General features: G+C 48.6%; 1 protein-coding gene across 1 annotated transcript in view; it reads right to left on the minus strand.

Moving 5' to 3' along the window:
- Positions 1-27363, minus strand: part of ALK (ALK receptor tyrosine kinase) — a 1279208-nt gene that overhangs the window by 388721 nt on the left and 863124 nt on the right. The gene's annotated exons all lie outside the window — the stretch shown is intronic.

Consider the following 27363-nt stretch of genomic DNA (forward strand, 5'->3'; position numbering starts at 1 on the left):
CTAAATCCTCTATGGGAGAGAGGAGACCCCCTGGTGTCCAACTTGCCTGCTTTTCTCTCGGCTTTCCGGAAAGTCTTCGACGAACCCGGACGGAAGACCTCATCCGCATCCTCTCTGCTACGCCTCCGTCAGGAGGGTCTCACCGTGGGCCAATATGCCATACGGTTCCGCACCCTTGCCTCGGAGCTGGCCTGGGATAACGACGCTCTGGTATCCGTCTTCTGGGAGGGTCTGTCCGGTCGTATTAAAGATGAACTTGCTGGTCGGGACATTCCTACCTCTCTCGATGATCTAATAACCCTTGCCACCCGGATTGACCTACGGTTCCAGGAGCGTGCCAAAGAGGTCACCCGTGAGAGAAGGATTCCACGTTTAGCTCCTACTTTCCAGAGACCCGTCATTCCCTCCATCTCTCCCCAGGTACACTCTCCTGAGCCTATGCAGGTCGACCAGACCAAGATGGTCAAAACCCGTCAGGACTCACGCCGTGCCGAGGGGAGCTGCTTCTACTGTGGCAGTAAGGAGCACCGGATCCGTGCCTGCCCGGAGAGGTCGGGAAACGCCTGTGTCTAGGTTCGCTCAGAGAGGTCCACCTAGACAAGAATAAATCCTCTCCATCCCTGCTGTTGTCAGTTTCGATCATCTACGGGGAGAACCGTTATTTCGAACTAGCCCAACTTGACTCTGGAGCAGCCGGGAACCTTATTTCACAGTCCCTGGTTGAAAAATACCGCATCCCCACCAAACCTCTGGCTGTACCCTTGTCTGTCGCTGCCGTGGATGGGGGCCTCTTACCTCGCCCCATTCAACTCATCACCGAATCCATTACCCTGCAGGTGGGAATGCTGCATTCTGAAAGTATCTCCTTTCATGTTCTGCCTGGACTCTCTCACGCCCTCTTGCTAGGTCTGCCCTGGCTCCAGAGACATGCACCCGTGCTAGACTGGCAAACCGGAGAGGTCCTTCGCTGGGGACAAGACTGTCATAAAACCTGCCTGGTTCCCGTCCATCCCGTCCGTCCCTCTCCTACCCCAGCTAATCTACCTGGACTTCCGATTCCTTATTGGTCTTATGCAGATGTCTTTAATAAAAAGGAGGCAGAGACATTACCACCACATAGACCATACGACTGTCCCATCGATCTGCTACCCGGTACTACTCCTCCCCGTGGGCGTATCTATCCTTTATCCGCTGCTGAAACCCGGTCAATGTCCGAATATATTGAGGAGAATCTGGCCAGAGGATTCATCCGGAAATCTACCTCCCCGGCGGGAGCAGGCTTCTTTTTCGTCAAAAAGAAGGACGGCTCTCTCCGTCCCTGTATAGACTATAGAGGCCTAAACCTGATCACGGTGAAGAATAAGTACCCCCTTCCGCTCATTCCAGAATTATTTGATCGCCTGAGGGGGGCTAGGATCTTCACCAAACTGGACCTTCGTGGGGCGTACAACCTGGTTCGTATTCGTCAGGGGGATGAATGGAAGACGGCATTCAACACCCGGGACGGCCACTATGAATACCTGGTAATGCCCTTTGGTCTCTGTAACGCTCCTGCCGTCTTTCAAGAGTTGGTCAATGACATCTTCCGGGACCTTCTCTACTCCTGCGTAGTGGTGTACCTGGACGACATCTTGGTCTTCTCTCCGGATCTCCAGACTCACCGGAGGGACGTTCGTCAGGTCCTGCTCAGGCTAAGGCAGAACCATCTCTACGCTAAATTTGAGAAGTGCCTCTTTGAGCAGACCTCGCTTCCGTTTCTGGGCTACATTATCTCTCAGACCGGCCTACAAATGGATCCTGAGAAACTGTCTACCATCGAGAAATGGCCCCGACCGGAGGGGTTGAAGGCCATTCAGCGATTCCTGGGCTTCGCCAACTACTACCGCCTCTTCATACCACACTTCTCTTCCCGGACGGCCCCAATTTCTGCGCTCACCCGTAAAGGTACTAATCCCAAAGAGTGGCCACCCGAAGCAGAGGAGGCCTTTCTTTCCCTTAAACAGGCCTTCTCTTCCGCCCCGGTGCTGCATCGCCCAGATGGCAACAAACAGTTCTTCCTGGAAGTTGACGCCTCCTCCTCTGGAGCCGGAGCGGTACTTACTCAAAAATCATCTTCCGGGAGGATGGTAACTTGTGGCTTCTTCTCTAAACTCTTCTCCTCCTCTGAGCGCAACTATTCCATAGGAGACCGAGAGTTATTGGCCATCAAACTGGCATTGGAGGAGTGGCGTTACCTGCTCGAGGGGGCTCTTCACCCAGTAATAATTTACACTGACCACAAGAACTTGGCTTACCTCCAGCATGCCCAGAGACTTAACCCGCGCCAAGCCCGGTGGTCCTTGTTTTTTGCTCGTTTTGATTTTGTCCTTCATTTTCGCCCGGCTGACAAAAACGTCAAGGCGGACGCCTTGTCTCGGTCATTTCTGGTGTCTGATCTCGAGGAGGATCCGAAACATATCATCGATCCCGCCAGAGTAATGCAGGTGGCTCCCGTGAGTCTAAATCGTCTTCCTCCTGGTAAGACGTTCGTACCAGTACCTGATCGGGAGAAGATCCTACACTGGGGTCATTCGTCTAAACTAGCTGGCCACGCCGGTCAGAAAAAGACCCTCCAGCTTATTACCCGGCACTACTGGTGGCCTAACCTGCACAAGGATGTAATAGACTTTGTTTCTGCCTGTGTGTCCTGCGCCCGCAACAAAGTTCCGAGACACCTGCCGGCCGGCAGTCTCCTACCTCTGCCAGTACCTGCTGCCCCCTGGCAGCATATAGCGATGGACTTCATTACTGATCTACCCGTCTCTGCCGGTTGTACGGTCATTTGGGTGGTCGCTGACCGCTTCTCCAAGATGGCTCACTTCATTCCACTGCCAGGTCTTCCGTCTGCACCCGAGCTGGCTAAAGACTTTATCCGCCACATCTTCCGTCTTCATGGCCTGCCCCGTCACATCGTGTCGGATCGTGGGGTACAGTTCACTTCCCGTTTCTGGAGAGCCACTTGTAAATTGCTGGACGTCACCCTGGACTTCTCCTCCGCTTACCACCCACAGTCTAATGGTCAAGTGGAGCGGATCAATCAGAACCTGACCAGTTACCTTCGGCACTTCGTTAATGCCCACCATTCTGACTGGGTGGATCTCCTGCCATGGGCCGAATTCTCGTACAACAATCACGAGAGCGAGTCTTCCTCCAAATCCCCGTTTTTTGTAGTCTACGGTCAGCATCCTCGGATCCCGTTTCCCGTCTCCACCTCGGCGGACAATCCGGCTGCGGAATCTCTTGTTAACAAATTTTCCTCCATATGGGAGAGTACCCGGTCCGCACTCCTTCTGTCATCCGAGCGTATGAAAAGACACGCTGACAAAAAACGTCTGGACCCTCCTCAATTCCGCCCTGGGGATAAAGTCTGGCTCTCGTCCAAATATGTCCGGCTCAAGATCCCTTCCTATAAGTTAGGGCCTCGGTTCATCGGCCCACTGGAGGTCATCAGTCAGATCAACCCGGTGGCCTATAAATTGAAACTCCCGGCCAACTTACGGATCCCTAACTCCTTCCATGTGTCTCTCCTCAAACCTGTGGTGCTTAACTCTTTTTCCAAGTCTACAGGTACGCCTCCTGCTCCGGTTTCTGCTGAGGACGAGTTTGAGGTAGAGAACATTCTTGCCACCAAAAGGGTAAGAGGAAAGACCTTTTTTCTGGTAGATTGGAAGGGGTTTGGTCCTGAGGAGAGAACGTGGGAGCCCCGGGAGAACATCCATGCCCCTCTCATCCTAGCTAAATTTCTATCTGGCCTAAAAAAGGGGGGGCCTAAAGGGGGGGGTACTGTAGCGCTGGCGTCCCTGCCCTCTGCTAGGCAGGGACGCTGTTCCCCTCACCGCTCTGCTCCGTGCCCGGCGTCCTCTCCCCGCTCTGCTGTCAGCGCGCGCTCCTTCCCGGCGTCCTCCTCCCGCTCTGCTCTCAGCGCGCGCTCCTTCCCGGCCCCTGTGCTTAGGGCGCGCGCGCGCTCCCCTCCTCTTAAAGGGGCCGCGCGCGCCGTCCTAAGGAGTCCCCGGCCAATGGCCGGAGGACTTCATCATATATAAGGCACCTCCTCCAAAATGGAGGTGCCCGAGCAATGTTGTTTGCACCTGTGTCTCACCTGTGCTTCAGCCCTCAGGTCCCGTTGCCAGTTACCTGCCAGTTACCTGCCAGTTTCCTGCCAGTTTCCTGCTAGTTACCTGCCTGATTCCTGCCTGAATACTTGTTACCTGCCTGCCTGCCTGAGGTCCGACGGTCTGCCTTACAACTCCGGTCAGTCTGTCTAAGGACCAACTTGTCCGCTCACCTGGGAGCGCACATCAGCTACCTGCCTGCTTGCCTGAGGTCCGACGGTCTGCCTTACAACTCCGGTCAGTCTGTCTATGGACCAGCTTGCCCGCTCACCTGGGAGCGCTTCTCCGTTACCTGCCTGCTTGCCAGCCCGGAGGCTCCGTTGTCACGTGCTGTGACCACCAGCTATCTCAGAGACTCTTGCCCGCTCACCTGGGAGCGCATCTCCGTTACCTGCCTGCTTGCCAGCCCGGAGGTCCCGTTGTCACGTGCGGTGACCACCAGCTATTCCAGAGACTCTTGCCCGCTCACCTGGGAGCGCTTCTCCGTTACCTACCTGCCTGCCAGCCCGGAGGTTCCGCCGTCACGTGCCGTGACCACCTGCTATTCCAGAGACTCTCGCTTGCTCACCTGGGAGCACACATCTACCATCTGCCTGCTAGCCTACCCGGAGGCTCCGCCATCACAGGTCGTACCTACCCCTTACCCAGAGACTGCCCTGATCACTTGCCGTAACTCCCTGTCCGTTCACCCAGAGACTGCCACCCGCTCCCTTACAAGGGCCGCCCCCTTGTATAGTAGCTCAGAGGTTCCGCCTCCCGGACCCGTTACAAGGACCAACTTGCCCGCTCACCTGGGAGCGCACATCAGCTACCTGCCTGCTTGCCTGAGGTCCGACGGTCTGCCTTACAACTCCGGTCAGTCTGTCTATGGACCAGCTTGCCCGCTCACCTGGGAGCGCTTCTCCGCTACCTGCCTGCTTGCCTGCCCGGAGGCTCCGCTGTCACGTGCTGTGACCACCAGCTATTCCAGACTCTTGCCCGCTCACCTGGGAGCGCTTCTCCGCTACCTGCCTGCTTGCCTGCCCGGAGGCTCCGCTGTCACGTGCTGTGACCACCAGCTATTCCAGACTCTTGCCCGCTCACCTGGGAGCGCTTCTCCGCTACCTGCCTGCTTGCCTGCCCGGGGGTTCCGCTGTCACGTGCTGGGACCACCAGCTATTCCAGAGACTCTTGCCCGCTCACCTGGGAGCGCTTCTCCGCTACCTGCCTGCTTGCCTACCTGGAGGCTCCGCCGTCACGTGCTGTGACCACCTGCTATTCCAGAGACTGTCGCTTGCTCACCTGGGAGCACACATCCTCCATCTGCCTTGCTAGCCTACCTGGAGGTTCAACCATCACAGGTCGTACCTACCCTTTACCTAGAGACTGCCCCGGTCACTTGCCGTGACCTCCAGCCCGTTCTTCCAGAGACTGCCCCGGTCACTTGCCGTGACCTCCAGCCCGTTCTTCCAGAGACTGCCCTGATCACTTGCCGTGACCTCCTGCCCGTACACCCAGAGACTGTCCCGGTCACCTGCTGTGACTGCCTGCCTGGTCGCCACCCGCTCCCTTACAAGGACCGCTCCCTTGTATAGTAGCCCAGAGGTTCCGCCTCCCAGACCCGTTACAGTTTGCTCGGGCCATGGAACCCGGTGGCACCCAAGCTCTCTCGCTTTCGGACCTACGTCATGAACTGTCCCGTCAGAGGTCCCAACAGGAGTCCATCCTGAGTCATCTGCGGAATGTCAACTCTTTCCTGGACACTGACTGCTCCACCAGCAACCACCGCTAGTGTCATGACTCGCAGCCCGGCAGCGCCGCTGCCCACCAATACCATGGCATCCTGCCCCGGACCCCGGCTTTCTACACCTCCATGCTTCGGAGGCGACCCCGCTCAAGCTAGGGGCTTCATAAACCAGTGCACCCTGCACTTTGAACTATTGTCCCACCAGTTTAACTCCGACCGAGCCAAAATTGCATTCATCATGTCCCATCTCACCGGGGAGGCCCTGGCCTGGCTAAATCCTCTATGGGAGAGAGGAGACCCCCTGGTGTCCAACTTGCCTGCTTTTCTCACGGCTTTCCGGAAAGTCTTCGATGAACCCGGACGGAAGACCTCATCCGCATCATCGTTGCTACGCCTCCGTCAGGAAAGTCTCACCGTGGGCCAATATGCCATACGGTTCCGTACCCTTGCCTCGGAGCTGGCCTGGGATAACGACGCTCTGGTTTCCGTCTTCTGGGAGGGTCTGTCCGGCCGTATTAAAGATGAACTTGCCGGTCGGGACATTCCTACCACTCTCGATGACTTAATAACTCTTGCCACCCGGATTGACCTACGGTTCCAGGAGCGTGCCAGAGAGGTCACCCGTGAGAGGAGGTTACCACGTCTAGCTCCTACTTTTCAGAAACCCGTCACTCCTTCTGTCTCTAACCAGGTACACCCTCCTGAGCCTATGCAGGTCGACCAGACCAAGATGGTCAAGACCCGTCAGGACTTACGCCGTGCCGAGGGGACCTGCTTCTACTGTGGCAGTAAGGAGCACCGGATCCGTGCCTGCCCGGAGAGGTCGGGAAACGCCTGTGTCTAGGTTCGCTCAGAGAGGTCCACCTAGACAAGAATAAATCCTCTCCATCCCTGCTGTTGTCAGTTTCAATCGTCTACGGGGAGAACCGTTATTTCGAACTAGCCCAACTGGACTCTGGAGCAGCCGGGAATCTTATTTCACAGTCCCTGGTAGAGAAATACCGCATCCCCACCAAACCTCTGGCTGTACCCTTGTCTGTTGCTGCCGTGGATGGGGGGCTCTTACCACGCCCCATCCAACTCATCACCGAATGCATTACTCTGCAGGTGGGAATGCTGCATTCTGAAAGTATCTCCTTCCATGTTCTGCCTGGACTCTCTCACGCCCTCTTGCTAGGCCTACCTTGGCTCCAGAAACATGCACCCGTTCTTGACTGGCAGACCGGAGAAGTCCTTCGCTGGGGACAGGGCTGCCATAAGACCTGTCTGGTTCCCGTTCATCCCGTCCGTCCTTCTCCTACCCCAGCTAATCTACCTGGACTTCCGATTCCTTATTGGTCTTATGCTGATGTCTTTAATAAAAAGGAGGCAGAGACACTACCCCCTCATAGACCATACGACTGCCCTATCGACCTGTTACCTGGTACTACTCCTCCCCGTGGGCGTATTTATCCATTATCCGCTGCTGAGACCCGGTCGATGTCCGAATATATTGAGGAGAATCTGGCCAGGGGATTCATCCGGAAATCTACCTCCCCGGCGGGAGCAGGCTTCTTTTTCGTCAAAAAGAAGGACGGCTCTCTCCGTCCCTGTATAGACTATAGAGGCCTTAACCAGATCACGGTGAAGAATAAGTACCCCCTTCCGCTCATTCCGGAGTTATTTGATCGTCTGAGGGGGGCTAGAATCTTCACCAAACTGGACCTCCGTGGGGCGTACAACCTGGTTCGTATCCGTCAGGGGGATGAATGGAAGACGGCATTCAACACCCGGGACGGCCACTATGAATATCTGGTAATGCCCTTTGGCCTCTGTAACGCTCCTGCCGTCTTTCAAGAGTTGGTCAATGACATCTTCCGGGACCTTCTCTACTCCTGCGTAGTGGTGTACCTGGACGACATCTTGGTCTTCTCTCCGGATCTCCAAACTCACCGGAGGGATGTTCGTCAGGTCCTGCTCAGGCTCAGGCAGAACCATCTCTACGCTAAATATGAGAAGTGCCTCTTTGAGCAGACCTCGCTTCCGTTTCTGGGCTACATTATCTCTCAGACCGGCCTACAAATGGATCCTGAGAAACTGTCTGCCATCGAGAAATGGCCCCGACCAGAGGGGTTGAAGGCTATTCAACGGTTCCTGGGCTTCGCCAACTATTACCGCCTCTTCATCCCGCACTTCTCTTCCCGGACTGCCCCAATTTCCACGCTCACCCGTAAGGGTACTAATCCCAAAGAGTGGCCGCCCGAAGCAGAGGAGGCCTTTCTTTCCCTAAAACAGGCCTTCTCTTCCGCCCCGGTGCTGCATCGCCCGGACGGCAGCAAGCAGTTCTTCCTGGAAGTTGACGCCTCCTCCTCTGGAGCCGGAGCGAACTTACTCAAAAATCATCTTTCGGGAGAATGGTAACTTGTGGCTTCTTCTCCAAACTCTTCTCCTCTTCTGAGCGCAACTATTCCATAGGAGACCGAGAGTTATTGGCCATCAAGCTGGCGTTGGAGGAGTGGCGTTACCTACTCGAGGGGGCTCTTCATCCGGTAATAATTTACACTGACCACAAGAACTTGGCTTACCTCCAGCATGCCCAGAGACTTAACCCGCGCCAAGCCCGGTGGTCCTTGTTTTTTGCTCGCTTTGATTTTGTTCTTCATTTTCGCCCGGCTGACAAAAACGTCAAAGCAGACGCCTTGTCCCGATCCTTTCTGGTGTCCGATCTCGAGGAAGAACCTAAACATATCATCGATCCCGCCAGAGTAATGCAGGTGGCTCCCGTGAGTCTAAATCGTCTCCCTCCCGGTAAGACGTTTGTTTCAGTACCTGATCGGGAGAAGATCCTACACTGGGGCCATTCGTCTAAACTAGCTGGCCACGCCGGTCAGAAAAAGACCCTCCAGCTTATTGCCCGGCACTATTGGTGGCCTACCCTGCAAAAGGACATAATAGACTTTGTTTCTGCCTGTGTGTCCTGCGCCCGCAGCAAAGTCCCGAGACATCTGCCAGCCGGACGCCTCCTTCCGCTTCCTGTACCTGCTGCCCCCTGGCAGCATATAGCAATGGACTTTATAACTGATCTCCCCGTCTCTGCCGGTTGTACGGTCATTTGGGTGGTCGCTGACCGCTTTTCCAAGATGGCTCACTTTATTCCCCTGCCAGGCCTTCCGTCTGCACCCGAGCTGGCTAAAGACTTTATCCGCCACATCTTCCGTCTTCATGGCCTGCCCCTCCACATCGTGTCGGATCGTGGGGTACAGTTCACCTCACGTTTCTGGAGAGCCACTTGTACACTACTAGACGTCACCCTGGACTTCTCTTCCGCTTACCACCCACAGTCCAATGGTCAAGTGGAGCGGATCAATCAGAACCTGACCAGTTACCTCCGGCACTTCGTTAATGCCCACCATTCTGACTGGGTGGATCTCCTACCATGGGCCGAGTTCTCTTATAATAATCACGAGAGCGAATCCTCCTCCAAATCCCCGTTTTTTGTAGTCTTTGGTCAGCATCCTCGGATTCCTTTTCCTGTCTCCACCTCTGTGGACAACCCGGCTGCGGAATCTCTCGTTAGCAAATTTTCCTCCATATGGGAGAGTACCCGGTCCGCACTCCTTCTGTCATCCGAGCGTATGAAAAGACACGCTGACAAAAAACGCCTGGATCCTCCACAATTTCGTCCAGGAGATAAAGTCTGGCTCTCATCTAAATATGTTCGACTCAAGATACCTTCTTACAAGTTAGGGTCTCGGTTCATCGGTCCTCTGGAGGTCATCAGTCAGATCAACCCGGTGGCCTATAAATTGAAACTCCCGGCCAACTTACGGATCCCTAACTCCTTCCATGTATCTCTCCTCAAACCCGTGGTGCTTAACTCTTTTTCCAAGTCTACAGGTACGCCTCCTGCTCCGGTTTCTGCTGAGGACGAGTTTGAAGTAGAGAACATTCTTGCCACCAAAAGGGTAAGAGGAAAGACCTTTTTTCTGGTAGATTGGAAGGGGTTTGGTCCGGAGGAGAGAACGTGGGAGCCCCGGGAGAACAACCATGCCCCTCTCATCCTAGCTAAATTTCTATCTGGCCTAAAAAAGGGGGGGCCTAAAGGGGGGGGGTACTGTAGTGCCGGCGTCCCTGCCCTCTGCTAGGCAGGGACGCTGTTCCCCTCACCGCTCTGCTCCGTGCCCGGCGTCCCTCTCCCGCTCTGCTGGCAGCGCGCGCTCCTTCCCGGCCACTGTGCTTAGGGCGCGCGCGCGCGCCCTTCCTCCCTCTTAAAGGGGCCGCGCGCGCCGTCCTAAGGAGTCCCCGGCCAATGGCCGGAGGACTTTACCATATATAAGGCACCTCCTCCAAAATGGAGGTGCCCGAGCAATGTTGTTGCACCGTTCTACTCTGCTTCAGCCCTCAGGTCCCGTTGCCAGTTACCTGCCAGTTACCTGCCAGATTCCTGCCAGCTTGCTGTCCTAATCCTGCCTGATTTCCTGTTACCTGCCTGCCTGCCTGAGGTCCGACGGTCTGCCTTACAACTCCGGTCAGTCTGTCTAAGGACCAACTTGCCCGCTCACCTGGGAGCGCACATCAGCTACCTGCCTGCTTGCCTGAGGTCCGACGGTCTGCCTTACAACTCCGGTCAGTCTGTCTATGGACCAGCTTGCCCGCTCACCTGGGAGCGCTTCTCCGCTACCTGCCTGCTTGCCTGCCCGGAGGCTCCGCTGTCACGTGCTGTGACCACCAGCTATTCCAGACTCTTGCCCGCTCACCTGGGAGCGCTTCTCCGCTACCTGCCTGCTTGCCTGCCCGGAGGCTCCGCTGTCACGTGCTGTGACCACCAGCTATTCCAGACTCTTGCCCGCTCACCTGGGAGCACTTCTCCGCTACCTGCCTGCTTGCCTGCCCGGGGGTTCCGCTGTCACGTGCTGGGACCACCAGCTATTCCAGAGACTCTTGCCCGCTCACCTGGGAGCGCTTCTCCGCTACCTGCCTGCTTGCCTACCTGGAGGCTCCGCCGTCACGTGCTGTGACCACCTGCTATTCCAGAGACTCTCGCTTGCTCACCTGGGAGCACACATCCTCCATCTGCCTTGCTAGCCTACCTGGAGGTTCAGCCATCACAGGTCGTACCTACCCTTTACCTAGAGACTGCCCCGGTCACTTGCCGTGACCTCCAGCTCGTTCTTCCAGAGACTGCCCCGGTCACTTGCCGTGACCTCCAGCCCGTTCTTCCAGAGACTGCCCCGGTCACTTGCCGTGACCTCCAGCCCGTTCTTCCAGAGACTGCCCTGATCACTTGCCGTGACCTCCTGCCCGTACACCCAGAGACTGTCCCGGTCACCTGCTGTGACTGCCTGCCTGGTCGCCACCCGCTCCCTTACAAGGACCGCTCCCTTGTATAGTAGCCCAGAGGTTCCGCCTCCCAGACCCGTTACAACTTCCTGTGAAAAATGACATGCAGGGTAGATACGGTTTCCCTCTATGCCAGTCCCTTCACCGAGCTAAATACAACTGTCAGCAAAAAAAGTTGTGGACTGGCTCCGTACTGTCCCTGGCCACATTCACCTGTCCACGTGTTTGTGGTTAGGCAGTCCTTTCCAGTAAGTGCGGCACAGGAGGGCACGGGTAATGTTGTGGGACACGTGCTTGTGGAAGGTGGAGGTGATACCGGGAAATATAGTGGCGGCTGGGGACCGAGTATGGACACCCGGCTGCCCCCGGCATGAGGTTATGAAAAGCTTCCGCTTCCACGAGCCTAAAAGGCCACATTTCAAGTGCAAGCAGCTGTCAAAAATTTGGCAGTCTATGCCAGTCCTTTCACCGAGCTAAATACAACTGTCAGCAAAAAATGTTGTGGACTGGCTCCATACCGTCCCTGGCCACATTCACCTGTCCACGTGTTTGTAGTTAGGCGGTCCTTCCCAGTAAGTGTGACGCGCCCCCTGGGCCGTGAGGTACTCGGTAGCCGGGCCGGTCGATGCTGGGAGATGTCACAGTGGTGGTGACCCGGTCCGTGACCCAGGGCGGTCAATAAAAGGGGAATAAAGAAAAGGGAATATAGTTTTTATATAATGTTCGTGACGCCACCTGTGGTATGCGGCTATATGGGGCCGCCGCTGTGGTGCAGAACCTCTGGAGCTGATGATGACGCAGCAGAGTTGGTTCAGCTCTCCACAGGCAGAGCTCAGCTCCAGGGCAGGAAGTGGTGATTTTATAGATGTTGCTGTGCAGTGTAGCGCAGGGGATGGCGCAGATAATGACCAGTCCACAACTTAATGGCGGTTTCCTCTTATCTTTACTTGCGGTGGTTAGGCAGACCGGGGCACGGGTACTAGCTGGTAGTAGAGGTCCGGGCGGCCTGGAAGCAAGTTGGGGATCCACCTCGCCAGGTGAAGTTGGAGGTCTTCCCTTTGCCCTAATCTCTTTGGCCCTGCTGCTTATAGCTATGTTGTGGCCCTCGTCCCTGAGTAAAATGTCTTTGTGCTCACCCATATGGCAGGCAGCTCGGGCCTTCCAGGAGTGTCACTCCCTCGTGGCGGTGCTGGGCCCTATGGTGCTGCTGAGCCTCCGGGCGTCTGATGGGGCCAGGAGACCTGCAGTCTTCCGCCCTATGGTTTCTGCTGCTGGGCCTTCAGTGCCCCACAACCTCGGACTCCGGTTCTTCTGTGCTTCCCTCTGGGGTGAACTGCCGTGCAGCTCCACTCTCCAGGTCTTTCCTCTTTGCTCTCTGACTTCTACTCCTCTCACTAACTCTTGCTAACCCCGCCTCCAGATTCCAGTTGCTAAGGGGAGGAGCTCCCCTTGCTGGCCTGGAGCCAGGAAAGTGTTGTATGCTAGTAAACCTGATTAGGGGACCCCTCCTTGCTTCCAGGCATGGCATCACCTCTTGTGAGGGAGGCAATGCCACTGTGGCAACCGGACTCCTGGGGTGCCACAAGTGCACTGGGGAGGGCGTGGGTAATGTTGTGGGACCCGTGCTTGTGGAAGGCGGAGGCGATACCGGGAAATATAGTGGCGGCTGGGGACCGAGTATGGACACCCGGCCGCCGCCGGCATGAGGTTATGAAAAGCTTCCGCTTCCACGAGCCTAAAAGGCCACATTTCAAGTGCAAGCAGCTGTCAAAAATTTGGCCGTATAGTATTGCAGCCTGTGGGTGGGTGGGTGGCTGGCTGCATACTTGTGCTTGCATTTCAAGGAATGGGGTAGGAACAACTGAACGCTGCAGTGGGACAAGGACGTGGATGGTGATTGTTGCAACAACAGGTTCATGGCAGGAGGCATCTTCGCATGCGCCAAGGATCACTTATGATGGGCACACTTTTAGGCAGTGACCTGGGAGTCAGAGATGCTTCCAGAGGTCTTCCCCATGTGGTTCCCATGACTTTTCAGCACTATATGCATGTGTCTGATGATGTGACACACACCACATGGTCAGATAAGGTTGTAAAATGTTAAAATGACATTTCCCGGTGAATGCATATGTCTTGGTTGAAAGCAATGCAAAAGTGCAAAAACGCATCAAAAACGCTACGTGTGAACATAGCCCAAGGTGTGGAGGAGTATTTTTGTTTTTGGTTATTTATTTTGCCTTATATACAAGTCATTACCCTGGAAAGGATGTTCCTTAACATATTTCCCAGGAAAATCCATTTTGGTTTCGTTTTGGTATGTTTTATTGTGAGTCCGTAAAAGTGGCGTAATACTCTGACCACGTTGTTGACAGCAGTGATCTGGGAGTCATAAATGCTTCCAGGGGTCTTCCCCATGCTGTCCCCATGTCATTTGAGCACTGTTCCCATCGATTTGGGCAGTTTTTAGGCCCTCTGCAGACCGCCGGGGGGAGCCGCCTGAAAAATGCTCGAGTTTCCCATAGACTTACATTGGGCTCGTTGCTCGGGTCGAGCACCAGAATATTCCAATGTGCTCGACCCGAGCAACGAGAACCCGAGCATTTTAGTGCTCGCTCATCACTAATGAAGAACTAAAAACAGAATGTGGGGCCCATATTTTAATAAGTGTTAGAGCTCAATAACTCACATATAAATTACTAACCAGAATGCTGTAACACTTCACGCTATAGAAGCCGTGTGTCATCAGGAGGGGGTCGTGATTAATGTCACTTTGAATGTCCTGCTCGACTTTTATCACTGGCTTTTTAATTAAATGCAGCCCTTCTTTTTTGGTTCTGAAGACTTCTTTATATACTGAAGGAGCAATCAGCGCCGAGGTGAAGGCGTCTTACATCAACCTGCTAATAATAACTGCGACATATTAATCAATGGGTGGGGGGCACTTTAGTCCCCTGACTGATTTGGTATGTTAAGTTATTGTGATTGCAGCATAGAAACCGACGGTCTGTCGTAATACAAAGTACCATCAAATATCTGTCTGTCTATCATCTATCCTTTCATCCATCGAAAAATTTCTGAAAATTGTCAATACTCCAAATATCCATAAGATTATCGGAAAGAAAACTGACCTTTTATTTACATAGTAGACAGCAACCTTTCAGTCCATGTTACTAGGAGCTTTCTTAAACCATTAGTTTCGGACTCGCGGTCAGTCCTTACTGGTCTTCTACCTATCTACAGTGGACATAAAAAAGTCTACACACCCCTGTTAGAATACTAGATTTTTGTCATGTAAAAAAAATCACACCAAGAATAGTTTCAGAACTTTTTCCACCTTTAACCTCTTCGCTGCATTTGATGCATCTCTCCCTGCACATGATCACTGATTTAATCAGCAATCATGCGCCTGTAACTGCAGCTGGTGGACCGGAGCCAGTTAAATCCCACTGTCAATCACCGACAGTGGGATTTAACACGTGCCGGCCAGAAGTGCGTCATTCATCCAGCCCATCAGCATCCATGGCACGTCATCACGGGGTGCTGATGGGCTGTCAAGACAGTCGGGGGTCTGCTGATGACCCCCATACCTGTCATTACGATCCTCACGTGAACGCTGGCTCGTGACCGGCATTCATAGGAGATCGTGATTTCTGCTATACATAGCAGAGCTGAAGCCCTACTATCTATAACACGGGCGATCGGGTGATCGCAGCTTCAAGTCTCCTAAGGGGACTGTTAAACACAGTAAAAAGTGAGAAAAAAAAGTTTTTAAAAATATAAAAAAAAAACAAAAAACAGAAACACAAAAAAGGTCAACTCACCCCCTTTTGCCCCATTAAAAATAAAACAATTCAAAAATAAAAAATACACATATTTGGTATCTATCAAAATATAAAATACATTTTTTGCAATTTCAGGGCACTTGGAATTTTTTTTCCCACTTTCCAGCGTATCACATTATAAAATGAATGGAGTCATTCAAAAGTACAACTCGTCCCCCAAAAAACAAGCCCTCATATGGATATATTGACGGAAAAAGAAAAAAACGTTATGGCTTTTGAAATAAGGGGAGGAAAAAACGGAAAATTGCAAGGTCATAAAAGGGTTAATACCGCCCATAATCTATACAAGTGAATTGAAAAATAAACTGAATACAAACTGAATACAAAAATAAAGACCTAAAATAATATGGTTGCATAAATCTGCACACCCTTACACTAATACTTTGTTGAAGTTCCCTTTCATTTTCTGGCAGCTTTCCGTCTTTCTGGGTCAGAGTCTATCACACAGCACATCTAGAACTGGTGATTTTTGTCAGATGATGGAGACATATCCTGTGTACAGCGCCCTCTTCAGGTCACCCACAGATTGTCACTTGGGTACACGTCTGGGCTCGGACTCGGACATACCAGAACTTTGATCTTCTTCTGGTGAAGCCATTCTCTCGCTTATTTGGAGGTCGCTCAGGGTCGTTGTTGTGCTGAAAGGTGAAATGTCTCTTCATCTTTTATCAGAGACTTGAAGATTTTGATGCATAATTTACTGCTATTTGGAATTGTTCATAATTCCCTCCACATTGACTAAATCCACAGTTCCGGCTTTCTAAAAACAGCCTCAAAGCATAATGCTCCTCCACCATGCCTCACTGTGGGGATGTGCAGTGTTGGTTTTGCACCTTTTGAAATTATGGGCAAAAAGTTCCACCTTGGTCTCATTAGTTTTAACACGTTTTCCCCCATGCTTTTGGCAGCCGTGATAAAGGTTTTGGCAAAACATAACCAGACTTTTATGTTTTTCTTTGTAAGAAAAAGCTTCCGTCTTGCACCCCAACCCCACAGGCCAGACATATGAAGAATGCTGAAGATTGTTGTCACATGCAAGACACAACCAGGACTTGCCAGAAATTCATGCAGCTCCTTTAATAATGCTGTCTGCCTCTTGGCAGCTTAGCAGACCAATTTTCTTGTCCTTTCAGCAATTTTTTTAAGGACGTCCATTTTTAGGTAACGTCACTACTGTCCCAAATGTAAGTCACTTCTTAATGACTGTCTTCACAGTGCTCCATGGTAGATCTAATGTCTTGGAAATATTTTTGTCCTCTTTTCCTGACTGATCAGTTTCTGCAATGAGATCCCTTTGCTGTGTTGTCAGCTGTTTATGAACTTTTACAGTAAAATGCAACTAAGAAAATATCAGGAAAATCCTTCTACAACAGCAAAACTTTCTATGGTTACTCAGAATCCCTGTAAATAATGGCGGAAGTGCACGACTACTATGTCACGAGAGGGTAAATGTGATTGTGACAACTACATCCTCAATTAAAAGAAAGTGTCTACACCTAGGAAACCACATTATTTTAGTTTTTTTATTTTTCCCTCAAAACGATTTTAGTTTGTTTCTCAATGGATTTGTACAGAATATGGGCAACATTAAAAGGTGGAAAAAGTTTCGAAATTATTATTTTTGGTAGGATTTGTTTACTTGACAAAAATCTGGCATTCTAACAGGGGTGTGTAGACTTTTTATAAGCACTCTATCTATGTACATCTATCTCAATCTTTTGGTTCACATTTTCGAGACAAACAAGACATTGCAGAATCAATATCTGGCTGAGAGTGTAATGTGAACTCGGGGGATTGGATAAATGTGGACCCAAGAGAGAACCAGAGAGAGAACCTGAGGATATATCTGTATTGTGGAGTTATAGATATAATGTACTGGATGTACTAAAGTCTCTTTGTGCTTCCGTTATTCCATTTGCTCTTATTCTTCTGCTTGTAGAATGATCTCTGGGGGTTTGCGCCTAAAATAAAAGTTTCTACTTCACTATGAGAAGAAAGTAAGTTCTATGTAAACTACAAATCTAATGTTATGTTAGAAGCTATAGAATTATCTGACAACAGGCTGACAACTAAAAGCCCTGGAACGTCAGACCGTAGTAGTTTTGAGGTTCTATACAGCAATTTGGAGCTACAGAGTTTAATGTTATAAATTGGTGCATCTGCAACCATCACTAAGGGGAGCACACTGAACACTAATTTATGTAACCTCCACTAGGAGGAGCTCACTATATGCAGATTTATACAGCCTCCACTAGGAGGAGCTCACTACATACAGATTTATACAGCCACCACTGGGAGGAGCTCACTACATACAGATTTATACAGCCACCACTAGAGGGAGCTCACTACATACAGATTTATACAGTCACCACTAGGGGAGCTCACTTACATACAGATTTATACAGCTTCCACTAGGAGGAGCTCACTACATACAGATTTATACAGCCACCACTAGAGGGAGCTCACTACATACAGATTTATACAGTCACCACTAGAGGGAGCTCAATGCATACAGATTTATACAGCCACCACTAGAGGGAGCTCACTACATACAGATTTATACAGCCACCACTAGGATGAGCTCACTACATACAGATTTATACAGCCACCACTAGAGGGAGCTCACTACATACAGATTTATACAGTCACCACTAGAGGGAGATCATTACATACAGATTTATACAGTCACCACTAGGGGAACTCACTTACATACAGATTTATACAGCCTCCACTAGAGGGAGCTCACTACATACAGATTTATACAGCCACCACTAGAGGGAGATCATTACATACAGATTTATACAGTCACCACTAGGGGAGCTCACTTACATACAGATTTATACAGCCTCCACTAGGAGGAGCTCACTACATACAGATTTATACAGCAACCACTAGGGGGAGCTCACTACATACAGATTTATACAGCCACCACTAGAGGGAGCTCACTACATACAGATTTATACAGCCACCACTAGAGGGAGCGCATTACATACAGATTTATACAGCAACCACTAGGGGGAGCTCACTACATACAGATTTATACAGCCTCCACTAGGAGGAGCTCACTACATATAGATTCATACAGCCACCACTAGAGGGAGCTCACTACATACAGATTTATACAGCCACCACTAGGAGGAGCTCACTACATACAGATTTATACAGCCACCACTAGGGGGAGCACACTACATACAGATTTATACAGCCTCCACTAGGAGGAGCTCACTACATACAGATTTATACAGCCACCACCAGGGGGAGCTCACTACATACAGATTTATACAGTCACCACTAGAGGGAGCTCACTACATACAGATTTATAAAGCCTCCACTAGAGGAAGCTCACTGCATACAGATTTATACAGCCACCACTAGAGGGAGCTCACTACATACAGATTTATACAGCCACCACTAGGGGGAGCTCACTACATACAGATTTATACAGCCACCACTAGGGGGAGCTCACTACATGCAGATTTATACAGCCTCCACTAGGAGGAGCTCACTACATACAGATTTATACAGCCACCTCTAGGGGGAGCTCACTACATACAGATTTATACAGTCACCACTAGAGGGAGCTCACTACATACAGATTTATACAGCCTCCACTAGAGGAAGCTCACTGCATACAGATTTATACAGCCACCACTAGAGGGAGCTCACTACATACAGATTTATACAGCCACCACTAGGGGGAGCTCACTACATACAGATTTATACAGCCACCACTAGGAGGAGCTCACTACATACAGATTTATACAGCCACCACTAGGATGAGCTCACTACATACAGATTTATACAGCCACCACTAGAGGGAGCTCACTACATACAGATTTATACAGTCACCACTAGAGGGAGATCATTACATACAGATTTATACAGTCACCACTAGGGGAGCTCACTTACATACAGATTTATACAGCCTCCACTAGAGGGAGCTCACTACATACAGATTTATACAGCCACCACTAGAGGGAGCTCACTACATACAGATTTATACAGTCACCACTAGAGGGAGATCATTACATACAGATTTATACAGTCACCACTAGGGGAGCTCACTTACATACAGATTTATACAGCCTCCACTAGAGGGAGCTCACTACATACAGATTTATACAGCCTCCACTAGAGGGAGCTCACTACATACAGATTTATACAGTCACCACTAGGGGAGCTCACTTACATACAGATTTATACAGCCTCCACTAGAGGGAGCTCACTACATACAGATTTATACAGCCACCACTAGAGGGAGCTCACTACATACAGATTTATACAGTCACCACTAGAGGGAGATCATTACATACAGATTTATACAGTCACCACTAGGGGAGCTCACTACATACAGATTTATACAGTCTCCACTAGGAGGAGCTCAGTACATATAGATTCATACAGCCACCACTAGAGGGAGCTCACTACATACAGATTTATACAGCCTCCACTAGGAGGAGCTCAGTACATATAGATTCATACAGCCACCACTAGAGGGAGTTCACTACATACAGATTTATACAGTCACCACTAGAGGGAACTCAATGCATACAGCTTTATACAGCCACCACTAGAGGGAGCTCACTGCATACAGATTTATACAGCCACCACTAGAGGGAGCTCACTACATACAGATTTATACAGCCACCACTAGAGGGAGCTCACTACATACAGATTTATACAGTCACCACTAGAGGGAGCTCACTACATACAGATTTATACAGCCATCACTAGAGGGAGTTCACTACATACAGATTTATACAGTCACCACTAGAGGGAGCTCAATGCATACAGCTTTATACAGCCACCACTAGAGGGAGCTCACTGCATACAGATTTATACAGCCACCACTAGAGGGAGCTCACTGCATACAGATTTATACAGTCACCACTAGGGGGAGCTCACTACATACAGATTTATACAGCCACCACTAGGGGGAGCTCACTACATACAGATTTATACAACCACGACTAGGGGGAGCTCACTACATAGAGATTTATACAGCCTCCACTAGGAGGAGCTCACTACATACAGATTTGTACAGCCTCCACTAGGAGGAGCTCACTACATACAGATTTATACAGTCACCACTAGAGGGAGCTCACTACATACAGATTTATACAGCCTCCACTAGAGGGAGCTCACTGCATACAGATTTATACAGCCACCACTAGAGGGAGCTCACTACATACAGATTTATACAGTCACCACTAGAGGGAGCTCACTACATACAGATTTATACAGCCATCACTAGAGGGAGTTCACTACATACAGATTTATACAGTCACCACTAGAGGGAGCTCAATGCATACAGCTTTATACAGCCACCACTAGAGGGAGCTCACTGCATACAGATTTATACAGCCACCACTAGAGGTAGCTCACTATATACAGATTTATACAGCCATCACTAGAGGGAGTTCACTACATACAGATTTATACAGTCACCACTAGAGGGAGCTCAATGCATACAGCTTTATACAGCCACCACTAGAGGGAGCTCACTGCATACAGATTTATACAGTCACCACTAGAGGGAGCTCAATGCATACAGATTTATACAGCCACCACTAGAGGGAGCTCACTACATACAGATTTATACAGCCACCACTAGGATGAGCTCACTACATACAGATTTATACAGCCACCACTAGAGGGAGCTCACTACATACAGATTTATACAGTCACCACTAGAGGGAGATCATTACATACAGATTTATACAGTCACCACTAGGGGAGCTCACTTACATACAGATTTATACAGCCTCCACTAGAGGGAGCTCACTACATACAGATTTATACAGCCACCACTAGAGGGAGATCATTACATACAGATTTATACAGTCACCACTAGGGGAGCTCACTTACATACAGATTTATACAGCCTCCACTAGGAGGAGCTCACTACATACAGATTTATACAGCAACCACTAGGGGGAGCTCACTACATACAGATTTATACAGCCACCACTAGAGGGAGCTCACTACATACAGATTTATACAGCCACCACTAGAGGGAGCGCATTACATAAAGATTTATACAGCAACCACTAGGGGGAGCTCACTACATACAGATTTATACAGCCTCCACTAGGAGGAGCTCACTACATATAGATTCATACAGCCACCACTAGAGGGAGCTCACTACATACAGATTTATACAGCCACCACTAGGAGGAGCTCACTACATACAGATTTATACAGCCACCACTAGGGGGAGCACACTACATACAGATTTATACAGCCTCCACTAGGAGGAGCTCACTACATACAGATTTATACAGTTACCACTAGGGGGAGCTCACTACATAAAGATGTATACAGCCACCACTAGGGGGACCTCACTACATACAGATTTATACAGCCACCACTAGGGGGAGCTCACTACATGCAGATTTATACAGCCTCCACTAGGAGGAGCTCACTACATACAGATTTATACAGCCACCACCAGGGGGAGCTCACTACATACAGATTTATACAGTCACCACTAGAGGGAGCTCACTACATACAGATTTATAAAGCCTCCACTAGAGGAAGCTCACTGCATACAGATTTATACAGCCACCTCTAGGGGGAGCTCACTACATACAGATTTATACAGTCACCACTAGAGGGAGCTCACTACATACAGATTTATACAGCCTCCACTAGAGGAAGCTCACTGCATACAGATTTATACAGCCACCACTAGAGGGAGCTCACTACATACAGATTTATACAGCCACCACTAGGGGGAGCTCACTACATACAGATTTATACAGCCAGCACTAGGAGGAGCTCACTACATACAGATTTATACAGCCACCACTAGGATGAGCTCACTACATACAGATTTATACAGCCACCACTAGAGGGAGCTCACTACATACAGATTTATACAGTCACCACTAGAGGGAGATCATTACATACAGATTTATACAGTCACCACTAGGGGAGCTCACTTACATACAGATTTATACAGCCTCCACTAGAGGGAGCTCACTACATACAGATTTATACAGCCACCACTAGAGGGAGATCATTACATACAGATTTATACAGTCACCACTAGGGGAGATCACTTACATACAGATTTATACAGCTTCCACTAGGAGGAGCTCACTACATACAGATTTATACAGTCTCCACTAGGAGGAGCTCAGTACATATAGATTCATACAGCCACCACTAGAGGGAGCTCACTACATACAGATTTATACAGCCTCCACTAGGAGGAGCTCAGTACATATAGATTCATACAGCCACCACTAGAGGGAGTTCACTACATACAGATTTATACAGTCACCACTAGAGGGAACTCAATGCATACAGCTTTATACAGCCACCACTAGAGGGAGCTCACTGCATACAGATTTATACAGCCACCACTAGAGGGAGCTCACTGCATACAGATTTATACAGTCACCACTAGGGGGAGCTCACTACATACAGATTTATACAGCCACCACTAGGGGGAGCTCACTACATACAGATTTATACAACCACCACTAGGGGGAGCTCACTACATACAGATTTATACAGCCTCCACTAGGAGGAGCTCACTACATACAGATTTGTACAGCCTCCACTAGGAGGAGCTCACTACATACAGATTTATACAGTCACCACTAGAGGGAGCTCACTACATACAGATTTATACAGCCTCCACTAGAGGGAGCTCACTGCATACAGATTTATACAGCCACCACTAGAGGGAGCTCACTACATACAGATTTATACAGTCACCACTAGAGGGAGCTCACTACATACAGATTTATACAGCCATCACTAGAGGGAGTTCACTACATACAGATTTATACAGTCACCACTAGAGGGAGCTCAATGCATACAGCTTTATACAGCCACCACTAGAGGGAGCTCACTGCATACAGATTTATACAGCCACCACTAGAGGTAGCTCACTATATACAGATTTATACAGCCATCACTAGAGGGAGTTCACTACATACAGATTTATACAGTCACCACTAGAGGGAGCTCAATGCATACAGCTTTATACAGCCACCACTAGAGGGAGCTCACTGCATACAGATTTATACAGCCACCACTAGAGGGAGCTCACTGCATACAGATTTATACAGTCACCACTAGGGGGAGCTCACTACATACAGATTTATACAGTCACCACTAGAGGGAGCTCAATGCATAGAGCTTTATACAGCCACCACTAGAGGGAGCTCACTGCATACAGATTTATACAGCCACCACTAGAGGGAGCTCACTGCATACAGATTTATACAGTCACCACTAGGGGGAGCTCACTACATACAGATTTATACAGCCACCACTAGAGGGAGCTCACTGCATACAGATTTATACAGTCGCCACTAGAGGGAGCTCACTGCATACAGATTTATACAGCCACCACTAGGGGGAGCTAACTATATACAAATTTATACAGCACCCACTAAATATTCTTGTACATAGGGGGCAGTATTATTGTAGTTATATTCTTGTACATAGGGGGCAGTATTATAGTAGTTATATTCTTGTACATAGGGGGCAGTATTATAGTAGTTATATTCTTGTACATAGGGGCAGTATTATAGTAGTTATATTCTTGTACATAGGGGGCAGTATTATAGTAGTTATATTCTTTTACATATGGGGCAGTATTATAGTAGTTATATTCTTGTACATAGGGGCAGTATTATAGTAGTTATATTCTTGTACATAGGGGGCAGTATTATAGTAGTTATATTCTTTTACATATGGGGCAGTATTATAGTAGTTATATTCTTGTACATAGGAGGCAGTATTATAGTAGTTATATTCTTGTACATAGGGGCAGTATTATTGTAGTTATATTCTTGTACATAGGGGCAGTAATATAGTAGTTATATTCTTGTACATAGGGGCAGTATTATAGTAGTTATATTCTTGTACATAGGGGCAGTATTATAGTAGTTATATTCTTGTACATAGGGGGCAGTATTATAGTAGTTATATTCTTGTACATAGGGGCAGTATTATAGTAGTTATATTCTTGTACATAGGGGGCAGTATTATAGTAGTTATATTCTTGTACATAGGGGCAGTATTATAGTAGTTATATTCCTGTACATAGGGAGCAGTATTATAGTAGTTATATTCTTGTATATAGGGAGCAGTATTATAGTAGTTATATTCTTGTACATAGGGGCAGTATTATAGTAGTTATATTCTTGTACATAGGGTGCAGTATTATAGTAGTTATAGTCTTGTACATAGGAGCAGTATTATAGTAGTTATATTCTTGTACATAGGGGCAGTATTATAGTAGTTATATTCTTGTACATAGGAGCAGTATTATAGTAGTTATATTCTTGTACATAGGGGCAGTATTATAGTAGTTATATTCTTGTACATAGGGGCAGTATTATAGTAGTTATATTCTTGTATATAGGGGCAGTATTATAGTAGTTATATTCTTGTACATAGGGGCAGTATTATAGTAGTTATATTCTTGTACATAGGGAGCAGTATTATAGTAGTTATATTCTTGTATATAGGGAGCAGTGTTATAGTAGTTATATTCTTGTACATAGGGGCAGTATTATAGTAGTTATATTCTTGTACATAGGGGCAGTATTATAGTAGTTATATTCTTGTACATAGGGGCAGTATTATAGTAGTTATATTCTTGTACATAGGGGCAGTATTATAGTAGTTATATTGTTGTACATAGGGGGCAGTATTATAGTAGTTATATTCTTGTACATAGGAGCAGTATTATAGTAGTTATATTCTTGTACATAGGGAGCAGTATTATAGTAGTTATATTCTTGTACATAGGAGCAGTATTATAGTAGTTATATTCTTGTACATAGGGGACAGTATTATAGTAGTAATACTCCTGTACATAGGGGGCAGTATTATAGTATATTAATTCTTATTGATGGAGGGCAGTAGCTTTATAGTAGTTTCCTTCTTTTCCTTGGGCAGACATTGGTTCTGTTGTTATGTAGAATATAAAGTATTTCTCCAATCCTTACAGCTTTATACAGCCACCACTAGAGGGAGCTCACTGCATACAGATTTATACAGCCACCACTAGAGGGAGCTCACTATATACAGATTTATACAGCCATCACTAGAGGGAGTTCACTACATACAGATTTATATAGGCACCACTAGAGGGAACTCAATGCATACAGCTTTATACAGCCACCACTAGAGGGAGCTCACTGCATACAGATTTATACAGCCACCACTAGAGGGAGCTCACTGCATACAGATTTATACAGTCACCACTAGGGGGAGCTCACTACATACAGATTTATACAGCCACCACTAGGGGGAGCTCACTACATACAGATTTATACAGCCACCACTAGGGGGAGCTCACTACATACAGATTTATACAGCCTCCACTAGGAGGAGCTCACTACATACAGATTTGTACAGCCACCACTAGGAGGAGCTCACTACATACAGATTTATACAGTCACCACTAGAGGGAGCTCACTACATACAGATTTATACAGCCTCCACTAGAGGGAGCTCACTGCATACAGATTTATACAGCCACCACTAGAGGGAGCTCATTACATACAGATTTATACAGTCACCACTAGAGGGAGCTCACTACATACAGATTTATACAGCCATCACTAGAGGGAGTTCACTACATACAGATTTATACAGTCACCACTAGAGGGAGCTCAATGCATACAGCTTTATACAGCCACCACTAGAGGGAGCTCACTGCATACAGATTTATACAGCCACCACTAGAGGGAGCTCACTATATACAGATTTATACAGCCATCACTAGAGGGAGTTCACTACATACAGATTTATACAGTCACCACTAGAGGGAGCTCAATGCATACAGCTTTATACAGCCACCACTAGAGGGAGCTCACTGCATACAGATTTATACAGCGACCACTAGAGGGAGCTCACTGCATACAGATTTATACAGTCACCACTAGGGGGAGCTCACTACATACAGATTTATACAGTCACCACTAGGGGGAGCTCACTACATACAGATTTATACAGTCACCACTAGAGGGAGCTCAATGCATACAGCTTTATACAGCCACCACTAGGGGGAGATGACTACATACAGATTTATACAGCCACCACTAGGGGGAGCTCACTACATACAGATTTATACAGCCTCCACTAGGAGGAGGTCACTACATACAGATTTGTACAGCCACCACTAGGAGGAGCTCACTACATACAGATTTATACAGTCACCACTAGAGGGAGCTCACTACATACAGATTTATACAGCCTCCACTAGAGGGAGCTCACTGCATACAGATTTATACAGCCACCACTAGAGGGAGCTCACTACATACAGATTTATACAGTCTCCACTAGAGGGAGCTCACTACATACAGATTTATACAGCCATCACTAGAGGGAGTTCACTACATACAGATTTATACAGTCACCACTAGAGGGAGCTCAATGCATACAGCTTTAAACAGCCACCACTAGAGGGAGCTCACTGCATACAGATTTATACAGCCACCACTAGAGGGAGCTCACTATATACAGATTTATACAGCCATCACTAGAGGGAGTTCACTACATACAGATTTATACAGTCACCACTAGAGGGAGCTCAATGCATACAGCTTTATACAGCCACCACTAGAGGGAGCTCACTGCATACAGATTTATACAGCCACCACTAGAGGGAGCTCACTGCATACAGATTTATACAGTCACCTCTAGGGGGAGCTCACTACATACAGATTTATATAGTCACCACTAGAGGGAGCTCACTACATACAGATTTATACAGTCACCACTAGAGGGAGCTCAATGCATACAGATTTATACAGCCACCACTAGAGGTAGCTCACTACATACTGATTTATACAGCCACCACTAGGATGAGCTCACTACATACAGATTTATACAGCCACCACTAGAGGGAGCTCACTACATACAGATTTATACAGTCACCACTAGAGGGAAATCATTACATACAGATTTATACAGTCACCACTAGGGGAGCTCACTTACATACAGATTTATACAGCCTCCACTAGAGGGAGCTCACTACATACAGATTTATACAGCCAACACTAGAGGGAGATCATTACATACAGATTTATACAGTCACCACTAGGGGAGCTCACTTACATACAGATTTATACAGCCTCCATTAGGAGGAGCTCACTACATACATATTTATACAGCAACCACTAGGGAGAGCTCACTACATACAGATTTATACAGCCACCACTAGAGGGAGCTCACTACATACAGATTTATACAGCCACCACTAGAGGGAGCGCATTACATACAGATTTATACAGCAACCACTAGGGGGAGCTCACTACATATAGATTCATACAGCCACCACTAGAGGGAG

This window comes from Phyllobates terribilis, unplaced genomic scaffold (genome assembly GCF_046119375.1).
Source record: "Phyllobates terribilis strain yellow unplaced genomic scaffold, ASM4611937v1 Scaffold_3__8_contigs__length_932513732, whole genome shotgun sequence".
NCBI classification, from domain to species: Eukaryota; Metazoa; Chordata; class Amphibia; order Anura; family Dendrobatidae; genus Phyllobates; species Phyllobates terribilis.